Source organism: Salvelinus fontinalis, chromosome 21 (genome assembly GCF_029448725.1).
Source record: "Salvelinus fontinalis isolate EN_2023a chromosome 21, ASM2944872v1, whole genome shotgun sequence".
NCBI lineage: Eukaryota > Metazoa > Chordata > Actinopteri > Salmoniformes > Salmonidae > Salvelinus > Salvelinus fontinalis.
Window position 1 is genome coordinate 6,597,318 of NC_074685.1, and position 10,027 is coordinate 6,607,344.

Consider the following 10,027-nt stretch of genomic DNA (forward strand, 5'->3'; position numbering starts at 1 on the left):
GGCTACAGTGGAGGCTGCTGAGGGGAGGACAGCTCATAATAATGGCTGGAATTGAGTATAATGGCTAGAATTGAGTGCATGGAATGGTATCAAACACATGAAAACCATGTGTTTGATGCCAATCCATTTACTCCATTCCAGACGTTATTATGAGTCGTCCTCTCCTCAGCAGCCCCCACTGGTTGGCTACCTGATGTCTCTCTCTGCGGCTTACTGAGAGGAGGGAGATGATTGCACAGTCAAGAGCAATGGGACATTTGTATAATTAATTGTATAGTGCTTTGTAAGTATGTAACAGGTTGAAACTGTTGACGTGTTGAACACAGACTGTGTCAGCGTCAGGTGTTTGTAATTACCAATTAAGGGTGTGCTTTTGGTATAAAAGCTGTGTGTTATCGCTCATTTAGGGGATACCTTTGCTATTGTTCAGGCTGGCGTGCCCTGGGAGGACGAGGACGTAATCGTAATCCAAATTCTACGGGAAAAGAATTGTGTCTAGGGCAAGGTGTGCCCCTCTTCACTGCTGGCTGCTTTCATTCTCCCTTGACTCGCCTTCCTTATTATCTGATGGGTATATATTTATTGTGTGTTGACGGAGATAATCAGAACTGAAATATATTGTGATACATGAAGTGATTATTGAGTATTTGTGCTGATGACGAAACTGAGATTATTCAACTATCTTGTGCTTCTGGTCAGCAGTGACCGTTTGAAACACTAGCCGCTGAAGATTGTGTCAATGATGAACATACTTGAACTCTTTTCCTGAAAATAAAATGTATTTTGTATCTGATATCTGCCTGGTCATTCCCACATTCCGCTTCCTGACGCAAAGAACCTACGTGTTTTAGATTAGTCCCGAGGACTTCTCCTCTCGTAAAAAAAGAAAAGTCAAGTTTGTGTAGTAGGCCTACAGTGAGGAAAAACATTTATCATTATCTTACTTCTGCTTTCCTGAACATCTTTTAAGGTAGCTTTTAGTTCAAGATTTAGCTAATTGAATTTGCCATATATATTTTACTTATTAATTTATACATCTGTAAATAATGCATAGGTGTACTTAAAACGTTTAAGTATATACAAAAACAATACTGTGAAGTGCCCCGTAAAGAAATATTTAATGTGATGGTTCATGTGTGCCATGTCATAGGGAGAGCATTTGGGCTGTCCATCCATTGTTGAATGATGTTGCGATGTATCAACACAATATTTCACTTTTCCTCATATCCTAAGCCCATCGTAGGAATGTACTGGTCATAAGGAACCATAAAACTCTTCAATTAAATTAAAAGTACTTTTAAAAGTGAGCCAAAATATTAAGATTATCTTATTTAGACATCCAATTCATTTCTGCTACACAAATGTCTTGGTACTTACCAGTGTTCCTTCATAGTGCTCCCAGAGAGTCATCTGGAGCCTGGCTGGTTGTACTTCCACATCCAGAGTGTATTCTGAGTATTTTGTATGAGTATTCTGACCTTTTTACATGGATGTTGAAACTTCCTCTAAGTGCATGGTATGTGTGTTCTTGGGTCAAGGTTGTGCAAAGCATCCCATCAGGCCCCAGCCACACAGACATTGATTACATGCTCAAGGAATGCACTACGAATCTGTTTAATCCATCAAAATGTTAACTCTCTGTTGTCCGTCAACGTATGACCACATAGAAAAACCATTGTCTCTGTCAGTTTTTCTTGGTGTGCCCGGGAACTCTCTGTACAATGTACTCCCACCCCCTTTAGTAATATCTTTGTTCCTCTATTTAGAAAAGCGGAATGACCCTTGGATGATCTCACCCCAACCTAACCCCGTGATTGTGCATGTAATTTGTCCACCACAGAGGAAAAAGAGGCTACAGATTGTCTTTATAGTAAGAACAGTTTTAAAATTGTGATAGGTGCCTTTCTTTGGTTTGAAATATGTAGCTTGGTTTTTGAGGTTGATGGAGAGTGATTAGGGGTTGGAACTAAAGCCTACCCTGTAACTCCTCTGGACCAGGGTTGTAAGACCACAAGACATGGCTCCAGGGTTGGGTAGGTTACGTTCTAAATGTTAGTTACTAGTTACCAGTGAAATTGTAATCAGTAACGTAACTTTTGGAATACCACAACTCAGTAACGTAATCGGATTACTTTCAGATACTTTTGGATTACTTTTCCTTTAAGAGGTATTAAAAGACAAAAAGGATCCATCAAACTAATTTGGTGTGTCGTAGTGGTCTCTGACTTTTAGTCAAACTTTCAGGTGGAACAAACTTGAGCCTTTTTTCAAGGCTGATTTGAATGTCAGTGAGAACAGAATGGTGTCAATGTATTTTTTTCACAAACATCCTTTCTGAGTAAAAAAATTATCAAAAAAGTAATCTAGATTTGTAAAATGATGTGTAATCTGATTACATCATCCAACTCAATGCTTACTTGCAGGTTCCTTCTCGACAATGCAACACCAATAAGACATAAAAGATAATACAAACATAAAGTAAATGAGTCAGTAGCCTTCCGGTATTATACATTTTAGCACCTTTTTTTCCTAAGGGTATCTTGAACCTAAAAGGGTTCTTCAAAGACGCTTAGACCTTATTTTTTGATATTTTCAGTGGTATTGTTAACAAACACGCCCCCATAAACAAAATGAGAATTAAAAACAGGTTCAGCCCCTGTTTCAACCGTGATCTGGCAGAGTTACTCCACCTCAAGAATTTCATTTGGCGAAAAGCTCGGCACATGCATACTCAGGCTGACTGGCACTCGTTCAGGCAAATGAGAAATAAGTGCACTCAGGCTATCCGGAAGGCCAAAGTTAGTTACTTTAAAGGGCAGTTCTCTCTCTGTGGGTCTAACCCCAAGAAGTTCTGGAAAACGGTTAAAGACCTGAAGAATAAACCCTCCTCCTCACAGCTGCCCATGTCCCATAATGTTGATGATGTGGTTGTTACTGACAAGGAGCACATGGCTGAGCTCTTTAATCACCACTTCATTAAGTCAGGATTCCTATTTGACTCAGCCATGCCTCCTTGCCCGTCCAACATTTCCTCATCTCCCACCCCTTTTAATGCCACTATCCCCAATGCTTCTCCCTCTTTTCCCCCTGCCCCGTTACAAAGTTTCTTCCTGCAGGCGGTCACTGAGTCCGAGGTGCCAAAGGAGCTCCTTAAACTTGACCCCAAATAAACATCTGGGTCTGATGGTTTAGATCCTTTCTTCTTTAAGGTTGCTGCCCCTATCATCGACAAGCCTATCTCTGATCTTTTTAACCTGTCTCTCCTTTCTAGGGAGGTTCCCATTGCTTGGAAGGCAGCCACGGTTCGTCCTTTATTTAAAGGGGAGATCAAGCTGATCCTAACTGTTATAGGCCTATTTCTATTTTTCCCTGTTTATCAAAAGTGTTGGAAAAACTTGTCAATAATCAACTGACTGGCTTTCTTGATGTCTATAGTATTGTCTCTGCTATGCAATCTGGTTTCTGCCCAGGTTATGGCTGTTTCACTGCAATCTTAAAGGTCCTCAATGATGTCACCATTGCCCTTGATTCTAGGCAATATTGTGCTGCTATTTTTATTGACTTGGCCAAAGCTTTTGATACGGTAGACCATTCCCTTCTTGTGTGACGGCTAAGGAGTATTGGTGTCTCTGAGGGGTCTTTGGCCTGGTTTGCTAACTACCTCTCTCAAAGAGTGCAGTGTATAAAGTCAGAAAATCTGCTGTCTCAGCCACTGCCTGTCACCAAGGGAGTACCCCCCAGGCTCCATCCTAGACCCCACACTCTTCTCAATTTACATCAACAACATAGCTCAGGCAGTAGGAAGCTCTCTCATCCATTTAAATGCAAATGATACAGTCTTATATCAGCTGGCCCCTCCCAGGATTTTGTGTTAAATGATCTACAACAAAGCTTTCTTAGTGTCCAACAAGCATTCTCTACCCTTAACCTTGTTCTTAACACCTCCAAAACAAAGGTCATATGGTTTGGTAAGAAGAATGCACCTCCTCCCACAGGTGTTATTACTACCTCTGACGGTTTAGAGCTTGAGGTAGTAACCTCATACAAATACTTGGGAGTATGGCTAGATGGTGCCCTGTCCTTCTCTAAGCACATATCAAAGCTGCAGGCTAAAGTTAAATCTAGAATTGGTTTCCTCTATCGTAATCGCTCCTCTTTCACCCCAGCTGCCAAACTAACCCTGATTCAGATGACCATCCTACCCATGCTAGATTACGGAAACATTTATAGACCGGCAGGTAAGGGTGCTCTCGAGCGGCTAGATGTTCTTTATCATTCGGCCATCAGTTTTGCCACCAATGCTCCTTATGTGACACATCACTGCACTCTATACTCCTCTGTAAACTGGTCATCTCTGTATACCCGTCGCAAGACCCACTGATTGATGCTTATTTATAAAACCCTCTTAGGCCTCCCTCCCCCTATCTGAGATATCTACCGCAGCCCTCATCCTCCACATACAACACCCATTCTGCCAGTCACATTCTGTTAAAGGTTCCCAAAGCACACACATCCCTGGAGCGCTCCTCTTTTCAGTTCGCTGCAGCTAGCGACTGGAACGAGCTGCAACAAACACAAACTGGACAGTTTTATCTCATTCTCTTCATTCAAAGACTCAATCATGGAAACTCTTACTGACAGTTGTGGCTGCTTTTGCTGATGTATTGTTGTCTCTACCTTCTTGACCTTTGTGCTGTTGACTTTGCCCAATAATGTTTGTGCCATGTTTTTGTGCTAGTACCATGTTGTGTTGCTACCATGTTGTCATGTTGTGTTGCTACTGTACCATGCTGTGTTGTCATGTTTTGCTGCCTTGTTATGTTGTTGTCTTATGTCTCTCTTTATGTAGTGTTGTGGTGTCTCTCTTGTTGTGATCTGTGTTTTGTGCTATATTTATATATTTTTTATATTTTTTATCCCAGGCCCCGTCCCCGCAGGAAGCCTTTTGCCTTTTGGTAGGCCGTCATTGTAAATAAGAATTTGTTCTTAACTGACTTGCCTAGTTAAATAAAAATAACATTCAGCTGTCTCCATAGAAGCAAGATACTGTATATCGTTCAAATGAACATGTGAAGTGTGTAGTGACACAGAAACATGCTTGCGTAATGATAATCCTCAAACATTTTGTATTTGTATGTATTAAGGATCCCCATTAGCTGCCTTCAAAGCAGCAGCTATTCTTCCTGGGGTCCAAACAAGATTAAGGCGATTACATCATAAAACAATAAAACAGTACATCACACAACACATTATTACACACTACTCTACCACTACACATGTTCCCAATGTTTTGTACACTCAATGTACGTCAACGTGTGTCAAATATATACAGTGGGGCAAAAATGTATTTAGTCAGCCACCAATTGTGCAAGTTCTCCCACTTAAAAAGATGAGAGAGACCTGTAATTTTCATCATAGGTACACTTCAACTATGACAGACAAAATGAGAAAAAAATCCAGAAAATCACATTGTAGGATTTTTTATGAATTTATTTGCAAATTATGGTGGAAAATAAGTATTTGGTCAATAACAAAAGTTTATCTCAATACTTTGTTATATACCCTTTGTTGGCAATGACAGAGGTCAAACGTTTTCTGTAAGTCTTCACAAGGTTTTCACACACTGTTGCTGGTATTTTGTCCCATTCCTCCATGCAGATCTCCTCTAGAGCAGTGATGTTTTGGGGCTGTTGCTGGGCAACACGGACTTTCAACTCCCTCCAAAGATTTTCTATGGGGTTGAGGTCTGGAGACTGGCTAGGCCACTCCAGGACCTTGAAATGCTTCTTACGAAGCCACTCCTTCGTTGCCTGGGCGGTGTGTTTGGGATCATTGTCATGCTGAAAGACCCAGCCACGTTTCATCTTCAATGCCCTTGCTGATGGAAGGAGGTTTTCACTCAAAATGAAACATATGAGGCAGATGTCCAAATAAGATGTCCAAATAAAAATGTCTAGTTGAATGAACATATGAGGCAATTTGAGCAAGCACATCATTTTAAGTTCACTGAATTCTTGCCTGTCTTTTGTCATGTTGGAGCTAAATTTGGCCAACTAATAATGTTAAAGTCCCAGTGCAGTCAAAAATGTGATTTTCAGGTTCACGAAAAGTTGAGTCAACTAAAAAAAGTCTGTGAAACCACTACGTTTTGGTATTTGTTTCATTAGTCCACTGTTTATATCCACCAATTATTTTTTTATTTATTTCACCTTTATTTAACCAGGTAGGCTAGTTGAGAACAAGTTCTCATTTACAACTGCGACCTGGCCAAGATAAAGCAAAGCAGTGTGACACAAACAACAACACAGAGTTACACATGGAATAAACAAACATACAGTCAATAATACAAAAGAAAAAGTCTATATACAGTGTGTGCAAATGAGGTAGGATAAGGGAGGTAAGGCAATTTTTTTATTTTTTTATTTATGGTTATTTTACCAGGTAAGTTGACTGAGAACACGTTCTCATTTGCAGCAACGACCTGGGGAATTGTTACAGGGGAGAGGAGGGGGATGAATGAGCCAATTGTAAACTGGGGATTATTAGGTGACCATGATGGTTTGAGGGCCAGATTGGGAATTTAGCCAGGACACCGGGGTTAACACCCCTACTCTTACGATAAGTGCCATGGGATCTTTAATGACCTCAGAGAGTCAGGACACCCGTTTAACGTCCCATCCGAAAGACGGCACCCTACACAGGGCAGTGTCCCCAATCACTGCCCTGGGGCATTGGGATATTTTTTTTAGACCAGAGGAAAGAGTGCCTCCTACTGGCCCTCCAACACCAGTTCCAGCAGCATCTGGTCTCCCATCCAGGGACTGACCAGGACCAACCCTGCTTAGCTTCAGAAGCAAGCCAGCAGTGGTATGCAGGGTGGTATGCTGCTGGCAATGAAAAGGTTCACGAAAAGTTGAGTCAATGACAGCGGTCAAACCAAGATGAACCAACCAATGACAGGGGTCAAACCAGGAGCCAATCAAACAACAAGAGAAGCTGTGTGTGCGTGCGCGTGTGCGTGTGTATGTGCCCTGGAAAGCTCCTGGGCTGCATTTGTCTCCGAACCCTCCCTCTGCCTACACAGATAGAGACAGCCATGCCCTGGCATGTAGCCTAAATGTCATCCCCCCAAGACATGCTAACCTCTCACCATTACAACAACACTGGAGGTTAACATTTATTGGGAGGGTATGATATTTGTGCGTCTGTTACTTTGTCACTAATAATTATTCACGATTTATTCAGGACTATCTGTAATCATGGTAGCATCCACATATTATATTCTTATTTACAATAAAACTGACTCCAAAATGACACAATACATTATTTACAATATTTTTTTATTGGGCACAAAATAATCTGAAACACAACCAAAACAAACAGCAAATGCATCTAACAAATTCGTAGAGTCACAAGCTTGACGTAGCCGTTGCATGTTAAGAATATGGGACCAAATATTACACTTTTGAGTTTAACTACTTTAATACACATATAACTGAATTGGTCCCAATAATTTTGATCCCCTAAAATGGAGGGACTATGTACAAAAAGTGGTGTAATTTCTAAACGGTTCACCCGATATGGATGAAAATACCCTCAAATTAAAGCTAACAGTCTGCACTGTCATGATGTTGCCCTTTTTGGGTACAGCTGCGATCTCAGGTCATAAAATCCTGGAGGAGATTATCTCCTCATGGCCAGACAGTATAGAGACAGAGTGAAGTTTTCATAGAGAGGACAAAGGAATTTCTTCCACCTCACAGAACTTGAGGTCTGAAAAACATTTATGTTCTGAAGAAGGTATAAAAGATCGGTGAAGAATCCAGCTACGAACTGGAACAATTTTGTGAAACTCATGGGAGACAATACGGCCACATTACCATGACGCTGTTTATACAATAGCCTCAGATATGAGGCTTACATCTAAGTGTTGTACAGGATGAATGAGGAAAGATTAAACTATTTGTGAAATTATGGGATGCTATGTAATGATGTAATGTGAGAGAATTGTATTTCTGTGTAAAGTTTCACTTAAGTCACTGGCACGCCCCCATGAACACAGTTAGGACCTGGCGTCATGAGACAGCCTTTTTCTGCTCTTCCGAATAAAACCCCCACCTTGAGAATTTCTCCACAGACCATGTTTCTCTCAATTACGAGAGGACAAAGATTGCAGACCAACTTACCTAGATAACGAGAGGGCCAAGGTTTGAGACGATTACTGAATCTTTTAACCATCCCACGTGGTTAAACCATTAGACTATCGATACCGACAGAATAAGAACAAGTCTTTGATATTAATTACTAGTCTGCAGCTAGGAATTCGGGATCATTGAATGCGAAGACCGACAACCGCCGAAACATCTATTCTATAACGACATGAATGAATGTCACTCTGAACTATCCATGATTAATCAGTTTAATCGCATAATAATAATTACAGAGAGTTATTTGATAAATAAGTCTTCAGTTTAATGATGCCAAAGACACGACAGCACTTTAACATTGTGTCATTTCAAATCCAAAGTGTTGGAGTACAGCGCCAAGATAACAACAAACAATGTGTCACTGTCCCAGTACTGTTGGAGCTCACTGTATTTCTGAAATGGATACAGTCGATTTGGCCACATAAACACAACCAAACTTGACAAATCAAGCTGACTGTCACAAGGCAAAGGAAAATAGTGCCAAATAGTCTGGCTGTGATTGTTGCTCTGTGCATTCTAAGGGCACTCTTTTTTTCAGAGCTTTTCCAAAACAAAGGAGACTTTTTTACCATGCACTTCTACGACTCTATCCCCCACACAACAAACACATTCTCCTCTTATTTACACAGTCACTATGGTATTAAACTGTCTGATCTAGGACCTGCCCTTTGGGCACCAATTCTCACAGTTAACTCTCAGTATACACTTCTACTACCCCTCCCATAACCCAGGGATTGTGTTCCTCTTCTTTAATGGAATATCATCTGTCTTTTCACTGTGTTAAGAATGGTCTGTAACCTGTAGTCAACATTGTCTGGTCAGGCTGCTGGTATAGCCTACAGGTGTCATAGCTGGAAAACACACATGCATGCACACTCTCTCACACACGCACACACATGCACACACAAATAGGTGAATCATATGACCATTAAATCAAATGTAACTTCCTCTGATGTTGCTGGTGCTATTTTACACCAGCATATTATTATCCATTGATGAGGAGTATTACAGCTATAACATATAGCCTATCTATAATATGTTGGAACCCTTTACTAACCTAGTCTACATGATGTCTACAGGCTACATGCTGCAAAGACATCTACTCCATCGGGGATAATAATGATAGACTACTATAGTCTAGTCTCTCTCTGTTTCATTGATCCCATTTCTTACCTGCAGATCAGTTTTATTCAGCTGTGGCTGTGTCTCCCCTTCATCGCTGTCACTACCGTCTAGCTGCAAGGTTTCGCAACCAGCCTCCCCAGGCACACCAACCCCAGCAAAGAGCTCTTGTGGTGGGAATGTACCAACGTGGGCTTCAGGCTGCCTGAACCGCCGTCGACTCTCTGTGTGTCGGGCTGATTCGTCTTTTAGCCCTCCTGTATGTGGCATAGAGGTCTGAAGCTGTGGTCCTCTTTGCCACAGAGGAGCAGCTCCTGCAAGTCCAAGAAGAGGAGGTCGGGCTGTGAGGAGGAGATCATCGGGTTCAAGGGGTGCTTTTTCTTCTTACGAAACATCGACACCGATTCCTCTCCTTTTTCTGCCTGTACCTGTGTTGTGCCGAACCCCCCCCCCCCCCCCCCCCCCCCCCCCCCCCCACGCACTCAATTCTTCCTTTCTGCTACTTGCTTGCTAGTAGAGATTTCTGATCACGTTAGGCTGCGTTTTATGGTGGTTTGATCATTGGGGAGGCACTAGTAATGTCTGCAGTTTTCAGTGTATTAGTCTATAAATACATCTCTTTGCCAAAATTCATTAAAGTCCCAAGATAGAATGTCCTTGCCGAAATCCCCCCCCCCCCTCTAATTTCCTTAATTTTG